The 23,643-nt window shown below is 39.8% G+C and overlaps 6 non-coding genes and 1 pseudogene across 6 annotated transcripts; 6 read left to right on the top strand and 1 right to left on the bottom strand.

Moving 5' to 3' along the window:
* Window positions 1–15,583: 15,583 nt before the first annotated feature.
* LOC135029143 (U1 spliceosomal RNA) lies at window positions 15,584–15,762 on the bottom strand (annotated as a pseudogene).
* A 3,773-nt stretch (window positions 15,763–19,535) lies between these two features.
* LOC135028835 (U1 spliceosomal RNA) lies at window positions 19,536–19,699 on the top strand. The gene has a single exon (XR_010225062.1). It is a non-coding gene; the product is annotated as a U1 spliceosomal RNA (small nuclear RNA).
* Window positions 19,700–19,851: 152 nt separating this feature from the next.
* Window positions 19,852–20,014, top strand: LOC135029040 (U1 spliceosomal RNA). The gene has a single exon (XR_010225254.1). It is a non-coding gene; the product is annotated as a U1 spliceosomal RNA (small nuclear RNA).
* A 671-nt stretch (window positions 20,015–20,685) lies between these two features.
* LOC135028926 (U1 spliceosomal RNA) lies at window positions 20,686–20,849 on the top strand. Its single transcript, XR_010225151.1, has one exon. It is a non-coding gene; the product is annotated as a U1 spliceosomal RNA (small nuclear RNA).
* Window positions 20,850–21,001: 152 nt separating this feature from the next.
* LOC135029062 (U1 spliceosomal RNA) lies at window positions 21,002–21,165 on the top strand. The gene has a single exon (XR_010225272.1). It is a non-coding gene; the product is annotated as a U1 spliceosomal RNA (small nuclear RNA).
* A 670-nt stretch (window positions 21,166–21,835) lies between these two features.
* Window positions 21,836–21,999, top strand: LOC135028904 (U1 spliceosomal RNA). Its single transcript, XR_010225129.1, has one exon. It is a non-coding gene; the product is annotated as a U1 spliceosomal RNA (small nuclear RNA).
* Window positions 22,000–22,151: 152 nt separating this feature from the next.
* Window positions 22,152–22,315, top strand: LOC135029122 (U1 spliceosomal RNA). The gene has a single exon (XR_010225305.1). It is a non-coding gene; the product is annotated as a U1 spliceosomal RNA (small nuclear RNA).
* The last annotated feature ends 1,328 nt before the right edge of the window (window positions 22,316–23,643 follow it).

The following is a 23,643-nucleotide window of genomic DNA, read 5'->3' on the forward strand; positions in this document are numbered from 1 at the left end:
AGCTCTTCATTTTCTGGCTTTATTTTTATGCTAACAAATTTGTTCTCTGAAAAGTGTCCACAAAGCCAAGTCTCTGATTAACACCTTTGTAGGGATGGTTTTTCACCTATTACTAAATTAAACTTGCTTCATTGGAAAGGCAGCAAGATGCATCCTCATTTCAATGTCTACTGAAATAATACAGGTTGACACCAGGAAACATTAACGCCACTGCATCCTTGCTGCTTTCGCATGTGGAAGTCTGTTTAATGTGAAAACAAGGTGATATCTAATTAGCACACAGGTAAGGAATTAAGAAAATCTTTATTTAAGGGTGAAGGTGTTTCTCACAAAATCGTTGCCCCAATGCATCATTGAAATTCAAGCTGGAAAGATGATTTTAATATATCACTTGTACATTTTGTATTGCTCTTCTGGTGACAATGTAGTTTGTTTTTGTCAATTACCATTTTAATAATAGGGTAAAGAAAATTAAGTGGATTTTTGAAAGAAAACAATACTGTCAATATACTATTAAAACAAATTAAAATGGTAAAAGTTAGTGTACTTTAAGTAAAAATAAAAGAGCAAAAATATCAATCCCAGTTTTGGATTACTTTAATTAACAAAAAAAATGCATATAGCAGAGGATAGTTTCAATCTGCCTACCTCTGGGTTATGGGCCCAGCATTTTTCCATTGCAGTACTCTGCTGCACATGTAAGTGCAAGAGATCCTGAAGCACTCACTCATCATGGGAAAGTACCAATGTGTTTCTTCGTTGGTTGATGGAAGAAACATCTTACAAAAACTCTCCAGATTATTGACTTTTTAAAGTTTTTCTAGGAAACGTTCTAGATGAATGCTTATTAGCCTTTGTCAGTACGTACGTTTGTAAAGTGTCTCTGTGGCGCAATCTGTTAGTGTGTTTGGTTATTAATCAAAGGGTTGGTGGTTCAATCCCACCCAGGGATGTAATTGACCTTGTTATCAGATTTTGGTGATCTTTAAGTAGACAAGTCAAAATTTCAAACCCCCTTCTTATGGTGTAGGGTACCTGGCCTACTCTGATGTAATCAGAGTTAGATTTGAATCAGTGATTTTATAAAAAAAAACAGCTAGGAAGCACAATTTAGCAGTGGGTTGCAGAGAAAAAGAAATATGCTGGCAGAAAAATCCAATTGAGTGATTAAACAGCTCTTCATTTTCTGGCTTTATTTTTATGCTAACAAATTTGTTCTCTGAAAAGTGTCCACAAAGCTAAGTCTCTGATTAACACCTTTGTAGGGATGGTTTTTCACCTATTACTAAATTAAACTTGCTTCATTGGAAAGGCAGCAAGATGCATCCTCATTTCAATGTCTACTGAAATAATACAGGTTGACACCAGGAAACATTAACGCCACTGCATCCTTGCTGCTTTCGCATGTGGAAGTCTGTTTAATGTGAAAACAAGGTGATATCTAATTAGCACACAGGTAAGGAATTAAGAAAATCTTTATTTAAGGGTGAAGATGTTTCTCACAAAATCGTTGCCCCAATGCATCATTGAAATTCAAGCTGGAAAGATGATTTTAATATATCACTTGTACATTTTGTATTGCTCTTCTGGTGACAATGTAGTTTGTTTTTGTCAATTACCATTTTAATAATCGGGTAAAGAAAATTAATTGGATTTTTGAAAGAAAACAATACTGTCAATATACTATTAAAACAAATTAAAATGGTAAAAGTTATTGTACTTTAAGTAAAAATAAAAGAGCAAAAATATCAATCCCAGTTTTGGATTACTTTAATTAACAAAAAAAAAATGCATATAGCAGAGGATAGTTTCAATCTGCCTACCTCTGGGTTATGGACCCAGCATGCTTCCATTACAGTACTCTGCTGCACATGTAAGTGCAAGAGGTCCTGAAGCACTCACTTATCATGGGAAAGTACCAATGTGTTTCTTCATTGGTTGATGGAAGAAACATCTTACAAAAACTCTCCACATTATTGACTTTTTAAAATGTTTCTAGGAAACGTTCTAGATGAATGCTTATTAGCCTTTGTCAGTATGTACTTTTGCAAAGTGTCGCTGTGGCGCAATCAGTTAGTGTGTATGGTTATTAACCAAAAGGTTGGTGGTTCAATCCCACCCAGGGACGTAATTGACCTTGTTATCAGATTTTGGTGATCTTTAAGTAGACAAGTCAAAATTTCAAACCCCCTGTTATGGTGTAGGGTACCTGGCCTTCTCTGATGTAATCAGAGTTAGATTTGATTCAGTGATTTTATAAAAACAGCTAGGAAGCACAATTTAGCAGTGGGTTGCAGAGAAAAAGAAATATGCTGGCAAAAAAATCCAATTGAGTGATTAAACAGCTCTTCATTTTCTGGCTTTATTTTTATGCTAACAAATTTGTTCTCTGAAAAGTGTCCACAAAGCCAAGTCTCTGATTAACACCTTTGTAGGGATGGTTTTTCACCTATTACTAAATTAAACTTGCTTCATTGGAAAGGCAGCAAGATGCATCCTCATTTCAATGTCTACTGAAATAATACAGGTTGACACCAGGAAACATTAACGCCACTGCATCCTTGCTGCTTTCGCATGTGGAAGTCTGTTTAATGTGAAAACAAGGTGATATCTAATTAGCACACAGGTAAGGAATTAAGAAAATCTTTATTTAAGGGTGAAGGTGTTTCTCACAAAATCGTTGCCCCAATGCATCATTGAAATTCAAGCTGGAAAGATGATTTTAATATATCACTTGTACATTTTGTATTGCTCTTCTGGTGACAATGTAGTTTGTTTGTGTCAATTACCATTTTAATAATAGGGTAAAGAAAATTAAGTGGATTTTTGAAAGAAAACAATACTGTCAATATACTATTAAAACAAATTAAAATGGTAAAAGTTAGTGTACTTTAAGTAAAAATAAAAGAGCAAAAATATCAATCCCAGTTTTGGATTACTTTAATTAACAAAAAAAATGCATATAGCAGAGGATAGTTTCAATCTGCCTACCTCTGGGTTATGGGCCCAGCATTTTTCCATTGCAGTACTCTGCTGCACATGTAAGTGCAAGAGATCCTGAAGCACTCACTCATCATGGGAAAGTACCAATGTGTTTCTTCGTTGGTTGATGGAAGAAACATCTTACAAAAACTCTCCAGATTATTGACTTTTTAAAGTTTTTCTAGGAAACGTTCTAGATGAATGCTTATTAGCCTTTGTCAGTACGTACGTTTGTAAAGTGTCTCTGTGGCGCAATCTGTTAGTGTGTTTGGTTATTAATCAAAGGGTTGGTGGTTCAATCCCACCCAGGGATGTAATTGACCTTGTTATCAGATTTTGGTGATCTTTAAGTAGACAAGTCAAAATTTCAAACCCCCTTCTTATGGTGTAGGGTACCTGGCCTACTCTGATGTAATCAGAGTTAGATTTGAATCAGTGATTTTATAAAAAAAAACAGCTAGGAAGCACAATTTAGCAGTGGGTTGCAGAGAAAAAGAAATATGCTGGCAGAAAAATCCAATTGAGTGATTAAACAGCTCTTCATTTTCTGGCTTTATTTTTATGCTAACAAATTTGTTCTCTGAAAAGTGTCCACAAAGCTAAGTCTCTGATTAACACCTTTGTAGGGATGGTTTTTCACCTATTACTAAATTAAACTTGCTTCATTGGAAAGGCAGCAAGATGCATCCTCATTTCAATGTCTACTGAAATAATACAGGTTGACACCAGGAAACATTAACGCCACTGCATCCTTGCTGCTTTCGCATGTGGAAGTCTGTTTAATGTGAAAACAAGGTGATATCTAATTAGCACACAGGTAAGGAATTAAGAAAATCTTTATTTAAGGGTGAAGATGTTTCTCACAAAATCGTTGCCCCAATGCATCATTGAAATTCAAGCTGGAAAGATGATTTTAATATATCACTTGTACATTTTGTATTGCTCTTCTGGTGACAATGTAGTTTGTTTTTGTCAATTACCATTTTAATAATCGGGTAAAGAAAATTAATTGGATTTTTGAAAGAAAACAATACTGTCAATATACTATTAAAACAAATTAAAATGGTAAAAGTTATTGTACTTTAAGTAAAAATAAAAGAGCAAAAATATCAATCCCAGTTTTGGATTACTTTAATTAACAAAAAAAAAATGCATATAGCAGAGGATAGTTTCAATCTGCCTACCTCTGGGTTATGGACCCAGCATGCTTCCATTACAGTACTCTGCTGCACATGTAAGTGCAAGAGGTCCTGAAGCACTCACTTATCATGGGAAAGTACCAATGTGTTTCTTCATTGGTTGATGGAAGAAACATCTTACAAAAACTCTCCACATTATTGACTTTTTAAAATGTTTCTAGGAAACGTTCTAGATGAATGCTTATTAGCCTTTGTCAGTATGTACTTTTGCAAAGTGTCGCTGTGGCGCAATCAGTTAGTGTGTATGGTTATTAACCAAAAGGTTGGTGGTTCAATCCCACCCAGGGACGTAATTGACCTTGTTATCAGATTTTGGTGATCTTTAAGTAGACAAGTCAAAATTTCAAACCCCCTGTTATGGTGTAGGGCAGGCCTGGCCAACCTGTGGCTCTCCAGCTGTTGTAAAACTACAAGTCCCATCATGCTTTGCCACAGTTTTGCGGTTAGTGAATGATAACACTGTGGCAGGGCATGCTGGTATGTGTAGTTTCACAACATCTGGAGAGCCACAGGTTGGCCAGGCCTGGTGTAGGGTACCTGGCCTTCTCTGATGTAATCAGAGTTAGATTTGATTCAGTGATTTTATAAAAACAGCTAGGAAGCACAATTTAGCAGTGGGTTGCAGAGAAAAAGAAATATGCTGGCAAAAAAATCCAATTGAGTGATTAAACAGCTCTTCATTTTCTGGCTTTATTTTTATGCTAACAAATTTGTGCTCTGAAAAGTGTCCACAAAGCCAAGTCTCTGATTAACACCTTTGTAGGGATGGTTTTTCACCTATTACTAAATTAAACTTGCTTCATTGGAAAGGCAGCAAGATGCATCCTCATTTCAATGTCTACTGAAATAATACAGGTTGACACCAGGAAACATTAACGCCACTGCATCCTTGCTGCTTTCGCATGTGGAAGTCTGTTTAATGTGAAAACAAGGTGATATCTAATTAGCACACAGGTAAGGAATTAAGAAAATCTTTATTTAAGGGTGAAGGTGTTTCTCACAAAATCGTTGCCCCAATGCATCATTGAAATTCAAGCTGGAAAGATGATTTTAATATATCACTTGTACATTTTGTATTGCTCTTCTGGTGACAATGTAGTTTGTTTGTGTCAATTACCATTTTAATAATAGGGTAAAGAAAATTAAGTGGATTTTTGAAAGAAAACAATACTGTCAATATACTATTAAAACAAATTAAAATGGTAAAAGTTATTGTACTTTAAGTAAAAATAAAAGAGCAAAAATATCAATCCCAGTTTTGGATTACTTTAATTAACAAAAAAAAATGCATATAGCAGAGGATAGTTTCAATCTGCCTACCTCTGGGTTATGGGCCCAGCATTTTTCCATTGCAGTACTCTGCTGCACATGTAAGTGCAAGAGATCCTGAAGCACTCACTCATCATGGGAAAGTACCAATGTGTTTCTTCGTTGGTTGATGGAAGAAACATCTTACAAAAACTCTCCAGATTATTGACTTTTTAAAGTTTTTCTAGGAAACGTTCTAGATGAATGCTTATTAGCCTTTGTCAGTATGTACGTTTGTAAAGTGTCTCTGTGGCGCAATCTGTTAGTGTGTTTGGTTATTAATCAAAGGGTTGGTGGTTCAATCCCACCCAGGGATGTAATTGACCTTGTTATCAGATTTTGGTGATCTTTAAGTAGACAAGTCAAAATTTCAAACCCCCTTCTTATGGTGTAGGGTACCTGGCCTACTCTGATGTAATCAGAGTTAGATTTGAATCAGTGATTTTATAAAAAAAACAGCTAGGAAGCACAATTTAGCAGTGGGTTGCAGAGAAAAAGAAATATGCTGGCAGAAAAATCCAATTGAGTGATTAAACAGCTCTTCATTTTCTGGCTTTATTTTTATGCTAACGAATTTGTTCTCTGAAAAGTGTCCACAAAGCCAAGTATCTGATTAACATATTTGTAGGGATGGTTTTTCACCTATTACTAAATTAAACTTGCTTCATTGGAAAGGCAGCAAGATGCATCCTCATTTCAATATCTACTGAAATAATACAGGTTGACACCCGGAAACATTAACGCCACTGCATCCTTGCTGCTTTCTCATGTGGAAGTCTGTTTAATGTGAAAACAAGGTGATATCTAATTAGCACACAGGTAAGGAATTAAGAAAATCTTTATTTAAGGGTGAAGATGTTTCTCACAAAATCGTTGCCCCAATGCATCATTGAAATTCAAGCTGGAAAGATGATTTTAATATATCACTTGTACATTTTGTATTGCTCTTCTGGTGACACTGTAGTTTGTTTTTGTCAATTACCATTTTAATAATCGGGTAAAGAAAATTAATTGGATTTTTGAAAGAAAACAATACTGTCAATATACTATTAAAACAAATTAAAATGGTAAAAGTTATTGTACTTTAAGTAAAAAAAAAAGCTAAAATATCAATCCCAGTTTTGGATTATTTTAATGAACAAAAAAAAAATGCATATAGCAAAGGATAGTTTCAATCTGCCTACCTCTGGGTTATGGGCCCAGCATGCTTCCATTGCAGTACTCTGCTGCACATGTAAGTGCAAGAGATCCTGAAGCACTCACTCATCATGCGAAAGTAACAATGTGTTTCTTCATTGGTTGCTGGAAGAAACATCTTACAAAAACTCTCCAGATTATTGACTTTTTAAAGTTTTTCTAGGAAACGTTCTAGATAAATGCTTATTAGTCTTTGTCAGTATGTACTTTTCGCAAAGTGTCTCTGTGGCGCGATCGGTTAGTGTGTTCAGCTATTAATCAAAAGGTTGGTGGTTCAATCCCATCCAGGGACGTAATTGACCTTGTGATCAGATTATGGTAATATTTAAGTAGACAAGTCAAAATTGCAAACCCCCTCTTATGGTGTAGGGTACCTGGCCTTCTCTGATGTAATCAGAGTTAGATTTGATTAAGTGATTTTATAAAAAAAACAGCTAGGAAGCACAATTTAGCAGTGGGTTGCAGAGAAAAAGAAAAATGCTGGCAGAAAAATCCAATTGAGTGATTAAACAGCTCTTCATTTTCTGGCTTTATTTTTATGATAACAAATTTGTTCTCTGAAAAGTGTCCACAAAGCCAAGTATCTGATTAACATCTTTGTAGGGATGGTTTTTCACCTATTACTAAATTAAACTTGCTTCATTGGAAAGGCAGCAAGATGCATCCTCATTTCAATATCTACGGAAATAATACAGGTTGACACCAGGAAACATTAACGCCACTGCATCTTTGCTGTTTTCTCATGTGGAAGTCTGTTTAATGTGAAAACAAGGTGATATCTAATTAGCACACAGGTAAGGAATTAAGAACATCTTTATTTAAGGGTGAAGATGTTTCTCACAAAATCGTTGCCCCAATGCATCATTGAAATTCAAGCTGGAAAGATGATTTTAATATATCACTTGTACATTTTGTATTGCTCTTCTGGTGACAATGTAGTTTGTTTTTGTCAATTACCATTTTAATAATCGGGTAAAGAAAATTAATAGGATTTTTGAAAGAAAACAATACTATTAAAACAAATTAAAATGGTAAAAGTTATTGTACTTTAAGTAAAAATAAAAGAGCAAAAATATCAATCCCAGTTTTGGATTACTTTAATTAACAAAAAAAATGCATATAGCAGAGGATAGTTTCAATCTGCCTACCTCTGGGTTATGGACCCAGCATGCTTCCATTACAGTACTCTGCTGCACATGTAAGTGCAAGAGATCCTGAAGCACTCACTCATCATGGGAAAGTACCAATGTGTTTCTTCATTGGTTGATGGAAGAAACATCTTACAAAAACTCTCCACATTATTGACTTTTTAAAATGTTTCTAGGAATCATTCTAGATGAATGCTTATTAGCCTTTGTCAGTAACTACTTTTGCAAAGTGTCGCTGTGGCGCAATCAGTTAGTGTGTAAGGCTATTAACCAAAAGGTTGGTGGTTCAATCCCACCCAGGGACTTAATTGACCTTGTTATCAGATTTTGGTGATCTTTAAGTAGACAAGTCAAAATTTCAAACCCACTGTTATGGTGTAGGGTACCTGGCCTTCTCTGATGTTTAGATTTGATTCAGTGATTTTATAAAAACAGCTAGGAAGCACAATTTAGCAGTGGGTTGCAGAGAAAAAGAAATATGCTGGCAGAAAAATCCAATTGAGTGATTAAACAGCTCTTCATTTTCTGGCTTTATTTTTATACTAACAAATTTGTTCTCTGAAAAGTGTCCACAAAGCCAAGTCTCTGATTAACACCTTTGTAGGGATGGTTTTTCACCTATTACTAAATTAAACTTGCTTCATTGGAAAGGCAGCAAGATGCATCCTCATTTCAATGTCTACTGAAATAATACAGGTTGACACCAGGAAACATTAACGCCACTGCATCCTTGCTGCTTTCGCATGTGGAAGTCTGTTTAATGTGAAAACAAGGTGATATCTAATTAGCACACAGGTAAGGAATTAAGAAAATCTTTATTTAAGGGTGAAGATGTTTCTCACAAAATCGTTGCCCCAATGCATCATTGAAATTCAAGCTGGAAAGATGATTTTAATATATCACTTGTACATTTTGTATTGCTCTTCTGGTGACAATGTAGTTTGTTTTTGTCAATTACCATTTTAATAATCGGGTAAAGAAAATTAATTGGATTTTTGAAAGAAAACAATACTGTCAATATACTATTAAAACAAATTAAAATGGTAAAAGTTATTGTACTTTAAGTAAAAATAAAAGAGCAAAAATATCAATCCCAGTTTTGGATTACTTTAATTAACAAAAAAAAATGCATATAGCAGAGGATAGTTTCAATCTGCCTACCTCTGGGTTATGGACCCAGCATGCTTCCATTACAGTACTCTGTTGCACATGTAAGTGCAAGAGGTCCTGAAGCACTCACTTATCATGGGAAAGTACCAATGTGTTTCTTCATTGGTTGATGGAAGAAACATCTTACAAAAACTCTCCACATTATTGACTTTTTAAAATGTTTCTAGGAATCGTTCTAGATGAATGCTTATTAGCCTTTGTCAGTATGTTCTTTTGCAAAGTGTTGTTTTGGCGCAATCAGTTAGTGTGTAAGGCTATTAACCAAAAGGTTGGTGGTTCAATCCCACCCAGGGACTTAATTGACCTTGTTATCAGATTTTGGTGATCTTTAAGTAGACAAGTCAAAATTTCAAACCCCCTGTTATGGTGTAGGGTACCTGGCCTTCTCTAATGTAATCAGAGTTAGATTTGATTCAGTGATTTTATAAAAACAGCTAGGAAGAACAATTTAGCAGTGGGTTGCAGAGAAAAAGAAATATGCTGGCAGAAAAATCCAATTGAGTGATTAAACAGCTCTTCATTTTCTGGCTTTATTTTTATACTAACAAATTTGTTCTCTGAAAAGTGTCCACAAAGACAAGTCTCTGATTAACACCTTTGTAGGGATGGTTTTTCACCTATTACTAAATTAAACTTGCTTCATTGGAAAGGCAGCAAGATGCATCTTCATTTCAATGTCTACTGAAATAATACAGGTTGACACCAGGAAACATTAACGCCACTGCATCCTTGCTGCTTTCGCATGTGGAAGTCTGTTTAATGTGAAAACAAGGTGATATCTAATTAGCACACAGGTAAGGAATTAAGAAAATCTTTATTTAAGGGTGAAGATGTTTCTCACAAAATCGTTGCCCCAATGCATCATTGAAATTCAAGCTGGAAAGATGATTTTAATATATCACTTGTACATTTTGTATTGCTCTTCTGGTGACAATGTAGTTTGTTTTTGTCAATTACCATTTTAATAATCGGGTAAAGAAAATTAAGTGGATTTTTGAAAGAAAACAATACTGTCAATATACTATTAAAACAAATTAAAATGGTAAAAGTTATTGTACTTTAAGTAAAAATAAAAGAGCAAAAATATCAATCCCAGTTTTGGATTACTTTAATTAACAAAAAAAAATGCATATAGCAGAGGATAGTTTCAATTTGCCTACCTCTGGGTTATGGACCCAGCATGCTTCCATTACAGTACTCTGCTGCACATGTAAGTGCAAGAGGTCCTGAAGCACTCACTTATCATGGGAAAGTACCAATGTGTTTCTTCATTGGTTGATGGAAGAAACATCTTACAAAAACTCTCCACATTATTGACTTTTTAAAATGTTTCTAGGAATCGTTCTAGATGAATGCTTATTAGCCTTTGTCAGTATGTACTTTTGCTAAGTGTAGCTGTGGCGCAATCAGTTAGTGTGTAAGGCTATTAACCAAAAGGTTGGTTGTTCAATCCCACCCAGGGATTTAATTGACCTTGTTATCAGATTTTGGTGATCTTTAAGTAGACAAGTCAAAATTTCAAACCCCCTGTTATGGTGTAGGGTACCTGGCCTTCTCTGATGTAATCAGAGTTAGATTTGATTCAGTGATTTTATAAAAACAGCTAGGAAGCACAATTTGGCAGTGGGTTGCAGAGAAAAAGAAATATGCTGGCACAAAAATCCAATTGAGTGTTTAAACAGCTCTTCATTTTCTGGCTTTATTTTTATGCTAACTAATTTGTTCTCTGAAAAGTGTCCACAAAGCCAAGTATCTGATTAACATATTTGTAGGGATGGTTTTTCACCTATTACTAAATTAAACTTGCTTCATTGGAAAGGCAGCAAGATGTATCCTCATTTCAATATCTACTGAAATAATACAGGTTGACGCCAGGAAACATTAACGCCACTGCATCCTTGCTGCTTTCTCATGTGGAAGTCTGTTTAATGTGAAAACAAGGTGATATCTAATTAGCACACAGGTAAGGAATTAAGAAAATCTTTATTTAAGGGTGAAGATGTTTCTCACAAAATCGTTGCCCCAATGCATCATTGAAATTCAAGCTGGAAAGATGATTTTAATATATCACTTGTACATTTTGTATTGCTCTTATGGTGACAATGTAGTTTGTTTTTGTCAATTACCATTTTAATAATAGGGTAAAGAAAATTAAGTGGATTTTTGAAAGAAAACAATACTGTCAATATACTATTAAAACAAATTAAAATGGTAAAAGTTATTGTACTTTAAGTAAAAATAAAAGCGAAAATATCAATCCCAGTTTTGGATTACTTTAATGAACAAAAAAAAAAATTCATATAGCAAAGGATAGTTTCAATCTGCCTACCTCTGGGTTATGGGCCCAGCATGCTTCCATTGCAGTACTCTGCTGCACATGTAAGTGCAAGAGATCCTGAAGCACTCACTCATCATGCGAAAGTACTAATGTGTTTCTTCATTGGTTGCTGGAAGAAACATCTTACAAAAACTCTCCAGATTATTGACTTTTTAAAGTTTTTCTAGGAAACGTTCTAGATGAATGCTTATTAGTCTTTGTCAGTATGTGCTTTTTGCAAAGTGTCGCTGTGGCGCAATCAGTTAGTGTGTATGGTTATTAACCAAAAGGTTGGTGGTTCAATCCCACCCAGGGACGTAATTGACCTTGTTATCAGATTTTGGTGATCTTTAAGTAGACAAGTCAAAATTTCAAACCCCCTGTTATGGTGTAGGGTACCTGGCCTTCTCTGATGTAATCAGAGTTAGATTTGATTCAGTGATTTTATAAAAACAGCTAGGAAGCACAATTTAGCAGTGGGTTGCAGAGAAAAAGAAATATGCTGGCAAAAAAATCCAATTGAGTGATTAAACAGCTCTTCATTTTCTGGCTTTATTTTTATGCTAACAAATTTGTTCTCTGAAAAGTGTCCACAAAGCCAAGTCTCTGATTAACACCTTTGTAGGGATGGTTTTTCACCTATTACTAAATTAAACTTGCTTCATTGGAAAGGCAGCAAGATGCATCCTCATTTCAATGTCTACTGAAATAATACAGGTTGACACCAGGAAACATTAACGCCACTGCATCCTTGCTGCTTTCGCATGTGGAAGTCTGTTTAATGTGAAAACAAGGTGATATCTAATTAGCACACAGGTAAGGAATTAAGAAAATCTTTATTTAAGGGTGAAGGTGTTTCTCACAAAATCGTTGCCCCAATGCATCATTGAAATTCAAGCTGGAAAGATGATTTTAATATATCACTTGTACATTTTGTATTGCTCTTCTGGTGACAATGTAGTTTGTTTTTGTCAATTACCATTTTAATAATAGGGTAAAGAAAATTAAGTGGATTTTTGAAAGAAAACAATACTGTCAATATACTATTAAAACAAATTAAAATGGTAAAAGTTATTGTACTTTAAGTAAAAATAAAAGAGCAAAAATATCAATCCCAGTTTTGGATTACTTTAATTAACAAAAAAAATGCATATAGCAGAGGATAGTTTCAATCTGCCTACCTCTGGGTTATGGGCCCAGCATTTTTCCATTGCAGTACTCTGCTGCACATGTAAGTGCAAGAGATCCTGAAGCACTCACTCATCATGGGAAAGTACCAATGTGTTTCTTCGTTGGTTGATGGAAGAAACATCTTACAAAAACTCTCCAGATTATTGACTTTTTAAAGTTTTTCTAGGAAACGTTCTAGATGAATGCTTATTAGCCTTTGTCAGTATGTACGTTTGTAAAGTGTCTCTGTGGCGCAATCTGTTAGTGTGTTTGGTTATTAATCAAAGGGTTGGTGGTTCAATCCCACCCAGGGATGTAATTGACCTTGTTATCAGATTTTGGTGATCTTTAAGTAGACAAGTCAAAATTTCAAACCCCCTTCTTATGGTGTAGGGTACCTGGCCTACTCTGATGTAATCAGAGTTAGATTTGAATCAGTGATTTTATAAAAAAAACAGCTAGGAAGCACAATTTAGCAGTGGGTTGCAGAGAAAAAGAAATATGCTGGCAGAAAAATCCAATTGAGTGATTAAACAGCTCTTCATTTTCTGGCTTTATTTTTATGCTAACGAATTTGTTCTCTGAAAAGTGTCCACAAAGCCAAGTATCTGATTAACATATTTGTAGGGATGGTTTTTCACCTATTACTAAATTAAACTTGCTTCATTGGAAAGGCAGCAAGATGCATCCTCATTTCAATATCTACTGAAATAATACAGGTTGACACCAGGAAACATTAACGCCACTGCATCCTTGCTGCTTTCTCATGTGGAAGTCTGTTTAATGTGAAAACAAGGTGATATCTAATTAGCACACAGGTAAGGAATTAAGAAAATCTTTATTTAAGGGTGAAGATGTTTCTCACAAAATCGTTGCCCCAATGCATCATTGAAATTCAAGCTGGAAAGATGATTTTAATATATCACTTGTACATTTTGTATTGCTCTTCTGGTGACAATGTAGTTTGTTTTTGTCAATTACCATTTTAATAATCGGATAAAGAAAATTAATTGGATTTTTGAAAGAAAACAATACTGTCAATATACTATTAAAACAAATTAAAATGGTAAAAGTTATTGTACTTTAAGTAAAAATAAAAGCTAAAATATCAATCCCAGTTTTGGATTACTTTAATGAACAAAAAAAAAATGCATATAGCAAAGGATAGTTTCAATCTGCCTACCTCTGGGTTATGGGCCCAGCATGCTTCCATTGCAGTACTCTGCTGCACATGTAAGTGCAAGAGATCCTGAAGCACTCACTCATCATGCGAAAGTACTAATGTGTTTCTTCATTGGTTGCTGGTGAAACATCTTACAAAAACTCTCCAGATTATTGACTTTTTAAAGTTTTTCTAGGAAACGTTCTAGATGAATGCTTATTAGTCTTTGTCAGTATGTGCTTTTTGCAAAGTGTCTCTGTGGCGCAATCGGTTAGTGTGTTCAGCTATTTATCAAAAGGTTGGTGGTTCAATCCCACCCAGGGACGTAATTGACCTTGTGATCACATTTTGGTGATATTTAAGTAGACAAGTCAAAATTGCAAACCCCCTCTTATGGTATAGGGTACCTGGCCTTCTCTGATGTAATCAGAGTTAGATTTGATTAAGTGATTTTATAAAAAAACAGCTAGGAAGCACAATTTAGCAGTGGGTTGCAGAGAAAAAGAAAAATGCTGGCAGAAAAATCCAATTGAGTGATTAAACAGCTCTTCATTTTCTGGCTTTATTTTTATGATTACAAATTTGTTCTCTGAAAAGTGTCCACAAAGCCAAGTATCTGATTAACATCTTTGTAGGGATGGTTTTTCACCTATTACTAAATTAAACTTGCTTCATTGGAAAGGCAGCAAGATGCATCCTCATTTCAATATCTACGGAAATAATACAGGTTGACACCAGGAAACATTAACGCCACTGCATCTTTGCTGTTTTCTCATGTGGAAGTCTGTTTAATGTGAAAACAAGGTGATATCTAATTAGCACACAGGTAAGGAATTAAGAAAATCTTTATTTAAGGGTGAAGATGTTTCTCACAAAATCGTTGCCCCAATGCATCATTGAAATTCAAGCTGGAAAGATGATTTTAATATATCACTTGTACATTTTGTATTGCTCTTCTGGTGACAATGTAGTTTGTTTTTGTCAATTACCATTTTAATAATCGGGTAAAGAAAATTAATTGGATTTTTGAAAGAAAACAATACTGTCAATATACTATTAAAACAAATTAAAATGGTAAAAGTTATTGTACTTTAAGTAAAAATAAAAGAGCAAAAATATCAATCCCAGTTTTGGATTACTTTAATTAACAAAAAAAAATGCATATAGCAGAGGATAGTTTCAATATGCCTACCTCTGGGTTATGGACCCAGCATGCTTCCATTACAGTACTCTGCTGCACATGTAAGTGCAAAAGATCCTGAAGCACTCACTCATCATGGGAAAGTACCAATGTGTTTCTTCATTGGTTGATGGAAGAAACATCTTACAAAAACTCTCCACATTATTGACTTTTTAAAATGTTTCTAGGAATCGTTCTAGATGAATGCTTATTAGCCTTTGTCAGTATGTACTTTTGCAAAGTGTCGCTGTGGTGCAATCAGTTAGTGTGTAAGGCTATTAATCAAAAGGTTGGTGGTTCAATCCCACCCAGGGACTTAATTGACCTTGTTATCAGATTTTGGTGATCTTTAAGTAGACAAGTCAAAATTTCAAACCCCCTGTTATGGTGTAGGGTACCTGGCCTTCTCTGATGTAATCAGAGTTAGATTTGATTCAGTGATTTTATAAAAACAGCTAGGAAGCACAATTTAGCAGTGGGTTGCAGAGAAAAAGAAATATGCTGGCAGAAAAATCCAATTGAGTGATTAAACAGCTCTTCATTTTCTGGCTTTATTTTTATGCTAACAAATTTGTGCTCTGAAAAGTGTCCACAAAGCCAAGTATCTGATTAACACCTTTGTAGGGATGGTTTTTCACCTATTATTAAATTAAACTTGCTTCATTGGAAAGGCAGCAAGTGATGTCATCCAAGCATTGGGTCAAAGTTGGCTTCAAACCTCGTCTGCTTATGAAAAGAGAAAAGGGGTATGCAGGGCATGGCGGCCTTTTGCGGTGCTTGGATGACCCCTAGTTCGCATTAAATAATGCAGTCGAGTTTCCCACATTTGGGGAAATCACAGAGGTCAGCATACCCAGAATGCAATGAATGAACCGCACCCTGGGAGAACAGTCTTCATGACCATGGTATCTCCTATGCAAAATAAGTATGATTTGGGATAGGGCTGGGGAGGGCCGCTGCTCAGGCACATCTCTGTCAAGTAAAGGAGATTCAACTGAGGCAGCACAAGGGAACTCTCATCTGGGGACAACAACTGCAGGGAGAACACATATTTTCAGATGAACATGGGAGGGCAGAAGGCTGCCTAATACTGAAACACCCCCAAACAACAAACCAAATGCAACAACTAGTGCAAGCATTCCTGGGGGAAGGCCTGCAGCAGATGGATTTGCATATGGCGATGTCATCCAAGCAGTGGGTCAAAGTTGGCTTCAACCCTCGTCTGCATATGAAAAGAGAAAAGGGGTGTGCAGGGCATGGCGGCCTTTTGCGGCACTTGGATGACCCCTAGTTCGCATTAAACACCTCCACCCTCCGTCGGTGTGGGGCTCATGTTGGCTATGCCCCAGCCCCTGAAGGATTCAAGCTGATTTCTTGCCGCAGCTGGGCACTGTAACAGCTCCAGAGCTGCTCTGTAAGGCAAGTAAAAGGGTGTGGGCCCTGCAGCAATACCTGTAGTTCGCATTGTGCGAGACCCCTAGTTCGCATTAAACACCCCCACCCTCCTTCGGTGTGGGGCTCATGTTGGCCATGCCCCAGCCCCTGAAGCATTCACGCTGATTTCTTGCAGCAGCTGGGCACTGTAACAGCTCAAGAGCTGCTCTGTAAGGCAAGTAAAAGGGTGTGGGCCCTGCAGCACTACCTGTAGTTTGCATTGTGCATTGGAAGGCACAAAGTAAGCAGACGGGAGGAGAAGTCAGGATAGTGCACAAGGGTATAGACGGGAGGGGCTCAAGAAAAAAGAAGTGGAAACAGACAGCAAACTAGGCTTCCAATGCACAATGCAAACTACAGGTAGTGCTGCAGGGCCCACACCCTTTTACTTGCCTTACAGAGCAGCTCTGGAGCTGTTTAATCACTCAATTGGATTTTTCTGCCAGCATAATTTTTCTCTTACGTCCTAGAGGATGCTGGGGATTCCGTAAGGACCATGGGGGATAGACGGGCTCCGCAGGAGACATGGGCACTTTAAGAAAGACTTTAGATCTGGGTGTGCACTGGCTCCTCCCTCTATGCCCCTCCTCCAGACCTCAGTTTACTACTGTGCCCAGAGGAGACTGGGTGCTTTTCAGGGAGCTCTCCTGAGTTTCCTGACAGAAAGTATATTTGTTAGATTTTTTTATTTTCAGGGAGCCTGCTGGCAACAGACTCCCTGCATCGAGGGGCGGAGGGGAGAGATGCACACCTACTTCTGTGAGTTGATAGGCTCTGCTTCTTAGGCTACTGTACAGCATTAGCTCCAGAGGGATCGGTACGCAGGTCTCACCCTCGCCGTCCGTCCCAGAGCCGCGCCGCCGTCCCCCTCGCAGAGCCGGAAGATAGAAGCCGGGTGAGTATGAGAAGAAAAGAAGACTTCAGAGGCGGCGGAAGACTTCATGATCTTCACTGAGGTAACGCACAGCAGTAAAGCTGTGCTCCATTGCTCCAATACACCTCACACACGGCAGTCAGTGTAAGGGTGAAGGGCGCAGGGGGGACGCCCTGGGCAGCAATATAGACCTCTCTTTGGCAAAATAAATATATATGCAGCTAGGCACTGTATATATATATATAAGAGCCCCCGCCATTTTTTTACTATATTTGAGCGGGACAGAAGCCCGTCGCTGAGGGGGTGGGGCTTCTCCCTCAGCACTCACCAGCGCCATTTTCTCCACAGCACCGCTGAGGGGAAGCTCCACGGACTCTCCCCTGCTTATACCACGGTAGAAAGAGGGTCTTAAAGAAGAGGGGGGCACATAATTAGGCGCATATATATATGGAAATACAGCGCTACTGGGTAAACATAAAATTATTGTGTTTTTTTCCTGGGTCATATAGCGCTGGGGTGTGTGCTGGCATACTCTCTCTCTCTGTCTCTCCAAAGGGCCTTGTTGGGGAACTGTCCTCAGATAAGAGGATTCCCTGAGTGTATGGTGTGTCGGTACACGTGTGTCGACATGTCTGAGGTAGAAGGCTCTCCTAGAGAGGAGCAGGAGCAAATTAATGTGGTGTCTCCATCGACAACGCCGACACCTGACTGGATGGATATGTGGAATGTTTTAAGTGCTAATGTAAACTTATTACACAAGAGATTAGACAAAGCTGAAGCTAGGGAACAGTCAGGGAGTCAACCCATGCCTGTCCCTATGTCGCAGGGACCTTCGGGGTCTCAAAAGCGCCCACTATCCCAAATAGTTGACACAGATACCGACACAGATTCTGACTCCAGTGTCGACTACGATGATGCAAAGTTACAGCCAAAATTGGCTAAATGTATTCGATATATGATTATTGCAATAAAAGATGTTTTGCACATCACAGAGTCCCCTGTCCCTGACACGAGGGTACACATGTATAAGGGAAAGAAACCTGAGATAACCTTTCCCTCCTCACATGAGTTGAACGAATTATGTGAAAAAGCTTGGGAATCTCCAGACAAAAAGCTGCAGATTCCCAAAAGGATTCTTATGGCGTATCCTTTCCCGCCAATGGACAGGATACGGTGGGAATCCTCCCCTAGGGTGGATAAAGCATTGACACGCTTATCCAAAAAGGTAGCGCTGCCATCCCAGGATACGGCTACCATCAGGGACCCTGCTGACCGCAAGCAGGAGGTTACCCTAAAGTCCATTTACACACATTCTGGTACCTTACTCAGACCGGCAATTGCGTCGGCCGGGGTTGTAGCGCGGTGGCAGCATGGACAGATACCTTATCAGCAGAGATTGAGACCCTAGATAAGGATGCTATGTTATTGACCATAGGGCATATAAAAGATGCTGTCCTATATATGAGAGATGCTCAAAGTGACATTAGTCTACTGGGTTCTAGAATAAACGCTATGTCGATTTCTGCTAGACGAGTCCTATGGACCCGGCAATGGACAGGTGATGCCGACTCAAAAAGGCATATGGAGGTTTTACCTTACAGGGGTGAGGAATTGTTTGGGGAAGGTCTCTCGGACCTAGTCTCCACAGCTACAGCTGGTAAATCAAATTTTTTGCCTTATATTCCCTCACAGCCTAAGAAAGCACCACATTATCAAATACAGTCCTTTCGATCACAGAGAAACAAGAAAGTACGAGGTGCGTCCTTTCTTGCCAGAGGTAAGGGCAGAGGGAAGAAGCTGCACAACACAGCTAGTTCCCAGGAACAGAAGTCCTCCCCGGCCTCTACAAAATCCACCGCATGACGCTGGGGCTCCGCTAAAGGAGTCCGCCCAGTTGGGGGCACGTCTTCGAGTTTTCAGCCACATCTGGGTTCATTCGCAGGTGGATCCCTAGGCAATAGAAATTGTTTCTCAGGGTTACAAGCTGAAATTCGAAGAGGTGCCTCCTCGCCGGTTTTTCAAATCGGCCCTACCATCTTCTCCCCAGGAAAGGGAGATAGTGTTAAATGCAATTCACAAATTGTATCTTCAACATATGCAGATGAGGGTTCCAGCCAACTTTGGCCCACTGCTTGGATGACATCACCGTATGCAAATCCGTCTTCTGCAGACCTTCTCCCAGGAATGCTTGTACTAGTTGTTGCATTTGGTTTGTTGTTTGGGCGTGCTTCAGTATTAGGCAGCCTTCTGCCCTCCCATGTTCATCTGAAAATATGTGTTCTCCCGGCAGTTGTTGTCCCCAGATGAGAGTTCCCTTGTGCTGCCTCAGTTGAATCTCCTTTACTTGACAGAGATGTGCCTGAGCAGCGGCCCTCCCCAGCCCTATCTCAAATCATACTTATTTTGCATAGGAGATACCATGGTCATAAAGATTGTTCTCCCAGGGTGAGGTTCATTCATTGCATTCTGGGTATGCTGACCCCTGTGATTTCCCCAAATGTGGGAAACTCAACTGCATTATTTGTGGTAGTGGGGGACTGTGTTTGTGTTTTCCTCTGGTCAGCTCTGGTAAAAGTCAGATTTCTTTGTCTCAGATCTTCCTCTAGCCTTGTTCTTCTTTCGAGAGTTCCATTGTGCTGCCTCAGTTTGACCTCCTTCACTTGACAGGGGGGTACCCGAGCAGCGACCCTCCCCAGCTCTAGCCCAACTCCTACATACCTGCCAGGTGAGATACTATGATCATGAAGGTGCTTCTCCCAGGGCAAGGCTCACCCATTGCACTCTGGGTGTGCTGCTCCTGCGATTTCCCCAAATGTGGGAAACTTGACTGCATAATTTGTGTTTCCCCTGGTCGGCTCTCGTATAATTCAGATCTCTTTGTCTCAGGTCTCTCTCCAGCCTAGTTTGCTGTCTGTTTCCACTTCTGTTTTCTTGAGCCGCTCCCTTCTATGCCCTTGCGCACTATCCTGACTTCTCCCGTCTGCTTACTTTGTGCCTTCCAACGCACAATGCGAACTACAGGTAGTGCTGCAGGGCCCACACCCTTTTACTTGCCGTACAGAGCAGCTCTGGAGCTGTTACAGTGCCCAGCTGCTGCAAGAAATCAGCTTGAATGCTTCAGGGGCTGGGGCATAGCCAACATGAGCCCCACACCGAAGGAGGGTGGAGGTATTTAATGCGAACTAGGGGTCATCCAAGCACCGCAAAAGGCCGCCATGCCCTGCATAACCCTTTTCTCTTTTCATATGCAGATGAGGGTTCCAGCCAACTTTGGCCCACTGCTTGGATGACATCACCGTATGCAAATCCGTCTTCTGCAGACCTTCTCCCAGGAATGCTTTTACTAGTTGTTACATTTGGTTTGTTGTTTGGGGGTGCTTCAGTATTAGGCAGCCTTCTGCCCTCCCATGTTCATCTGAAAATATGTGTTCTCCCTGCAGTTGTTGTCCCCAGATGAGAGTTCCCTTGTGCTGCCTCAGTTGAATCTCCTTTACTTGACAGAGATGTGCATGAGCAGCGGCCCTCCCCAGCCCTATCCCAAATCATACTTATTTTGCATAGAAGTTTCCATGGTCATGAAGATTGTTCTCCCAGGGTGAGGTTCATTCATTGCATTCTGGGTATGCTGACCCCTGTGATTTCCCCAAATGTGGGAAACTCGACTGCATTAATTGTGGTAGTGGGGGACTGTGTTTGTGCTTTCCTCTGGTCAGCTCTGGTAAAAGACAGATTTCTTTGTCTCAGATCTTCCTCTAGCCTTGTTCTTTTTTCGAGAGTTTCCTTGTGCTGCCTCAGTTGGATCTCCTTCACTTGACAGGGGGGTGCCCGAGCAGCGACCCTCCCCATCTCTAGCCCAACTCCTACTTACCTGCCAGGTGAGATACTATGATCAGGAAGGTGCTTCTCCCAGGGCAAGGCTCACCCATTGCACTCTGGGTGTGCTGCTCCTACGATTTCCCCAAATGTGGGACACTTGACTGCATAATTTGTGTTTCCTCTAGTCGGCTACTCGTATAATTCAGATCTCTTTGTCTCAGGTCTCTCTCCAGCCTAGTTTGCTGTCTGTTTCCACTTCTCTTTTCTTGAGCCGCTGCCTTCTATGCCCTTGTGCACTCTCCTGACTTCTCCTGTCTGCTTACTTTGTGCCTTCCAACGCACAATGCAAACTACAGGTAGTGCTGCAGGGCCCACACCCTTTTACTTGCCTTTCAGAGCAGCTCTGGAGCTGTTACAGTGCCCAGCTGCTGCAAGAAATCAGCTTGAATGCTTCAGGGGCTGGGGCATAGCCAACATGAGCCCCACACCGACGGAGGGTGGAGGTGTTTAATGCGAACTAAGGGTCATCCAAGCGCCGCAAAAGGCCGCCATGCCCTGCATACCCCTTTTCTCTTTTCATATGCAGATGAGGGTTCCAGCCAACTTTGGCCCACTGCTTGGATGACATCACCGTATGCAAATCCGTCTTCTGCAGACCTTCCCCCAGGAATGCTTGTACTAGTTGTTGCATTTGGTTTGTTGTTTGGGGTGCTTCAGTATTAGGCAGCCTTCAGCTCTCCCATGTTCATCTGAAAATATGTGTTCTCCCTGCAGTTGTTGTCCCCAGATGAGAGTTCCCTTGTGCTGCCTCAGTTGAATCTCCTTTACTTGAAAGAGATGTGCCTGAGCAGCGGCCCTCCCCAGCCCTATCCCAAATCATACTTATTTTGCATAGGAGATACCATGGTCATGAAGATTGTTCTCCCAGGGTGAGGTTCATTCATTGCATTCTGGGTATGCTGACCCCTGTGATTTCCCCAAATGTGGGAAACTCGACTGCATTATTTGTGGTAGTGGGGGACTGTGTTTGTGCTTTCCTCTGGTCAGCTCTGGTAAAAGTCAGATTTCTTTGTCTCAGATCTTCCTCTAGCCTTGTTCTTTTTTTGAGAGTTTCCTTGTGCTGCCTCAGTTGGATCTCCTTCACTTGACAGGGGGGTGCCCGAGCAGCGACCCTCCCCAGCTCAAGCCCAACTCCTACTTACCTGCCAAGTGAGATACTATGATCAGGAAGGTGCTTCTACCAGGGCAAGGCTCACCCATTGCACTCTGGGTGTGCTGCTCCTACGATTTCCCCAAATGTGGGACACTTGACTGCATAATTTGTGTTTCCTCTGGTCGGCTACTCGTATAATTCAGATCTCTTTGTCTCAGGTCTCTCTCCAGCCTAGTTTGCTGTCTGTTTCCACTTCTCTTTTCTTGAGCCCCTGCCTTCTATGCCCTTGTGCACTCTCCTGACTTCTCCTGTCTGCTTACTTTGTGCCTTCCAACGCACAATGCAAACTACAGGTAGTGCTGCAGGGCCAACACCCTTTTACTTGCCTTACAGAGCAGCTCTGGAGCTGTTACAGTGCCCAGCTGCTGCAAGAAATCAGCTTGAATGCTTCAGGGGCTGGGGCATAGCCAACATGAGCAGCAAGATGCAGCACTGGACTATTAGTAATGTACTGTTGTATGCTGAGCACCACAATGCAGCACAAGACAATGAGCAGTGATACTGAGCACTGATGAGGATACTACTGAGAACTGACACTGAGCAGGAGAGACACACTACTAGTATTACTGAGCAGCAATAAGTAACCACTGATACTGGGCACTGATATTGAGATTTCCACTGAGAGAACATAGCCACGTCCTCTCCGCTCTCTCTTCAATGCACGAGTAAAAATGGCGGCAACGCGCAGCTCTTTATATGGAATCCGAATCTCGCGAGAATCTGACAGCGGGATGATGACATTTTCCCTTGTTCAGGTTTTCATAGTCAGGCGGGAACAACCGAGCCTGCCACGGACCAGTGTAAACCACGTGGAGTTCGTCGGGAATTCGGTTCTCGGAGAACCGAACCCGCTCCTCTATATATACTATATTACTATGTTACTGTAGTATACAGAACACCACAATGCAATGAGCAGTGATAGTGAGCACTGATGAGGATACTAGAACTGACACTGAGCAGCAAGATGCAGCACTGGACTATTAGTAATGTACTGTAGTATGCTGAGCACCACAATGCAGCACAAGACAATGAGCAGTGATACTGAGCACTGATGAGGATACTACTGAGAACTGACACTGAGCAGGAGAGACACACTACTAGTATTACTGAGCAGCAATAAGTAACCACTGATACTGAGCACTGATATTGAGATTTCCACTGAGAGAACATAGCCACGTCCTCTCCGCTCTCTCTTCAATGCACGAGTAAAAATGGCAGCAACGCGCAGCTCTTTATATGGAATCCGAATCTCGCAAGAATCCGACAGCGGGATGATGACATTTTCCCTTGTTCAGGTTTTCCGAGTCAGGCGGGAACAACCGAGCCTGCCTCGGACCAGTGTAAACCACGTGGAGTTCGTGGGGAATTCGGTTCTCGGAGAACCGAACCCGCTCCTCTCTACCTTATACCCATCAATTTTTTTATTTTCAATCTAAGCCCCTGCAGTTTTCTGTAAGCATCTGCTTCGCTATG

This window comes from Pseudophryne corroboree, unplaced genomic scaffold (assembly GCF_028390025.1).
Source record: "Pseudophryne corroboree isolate aPseCor3 unplaced genomic scaffold, aPseCor3.hap2 scaffold_481, whole genome shotgun sequence".
Classification (NCBI taxonomy): Eukaryota; Metazoa; Chordata; class Amphibia; order Anura; family Myobatrachidae; genus Pseudophryne; species Pseudophryne corroboree.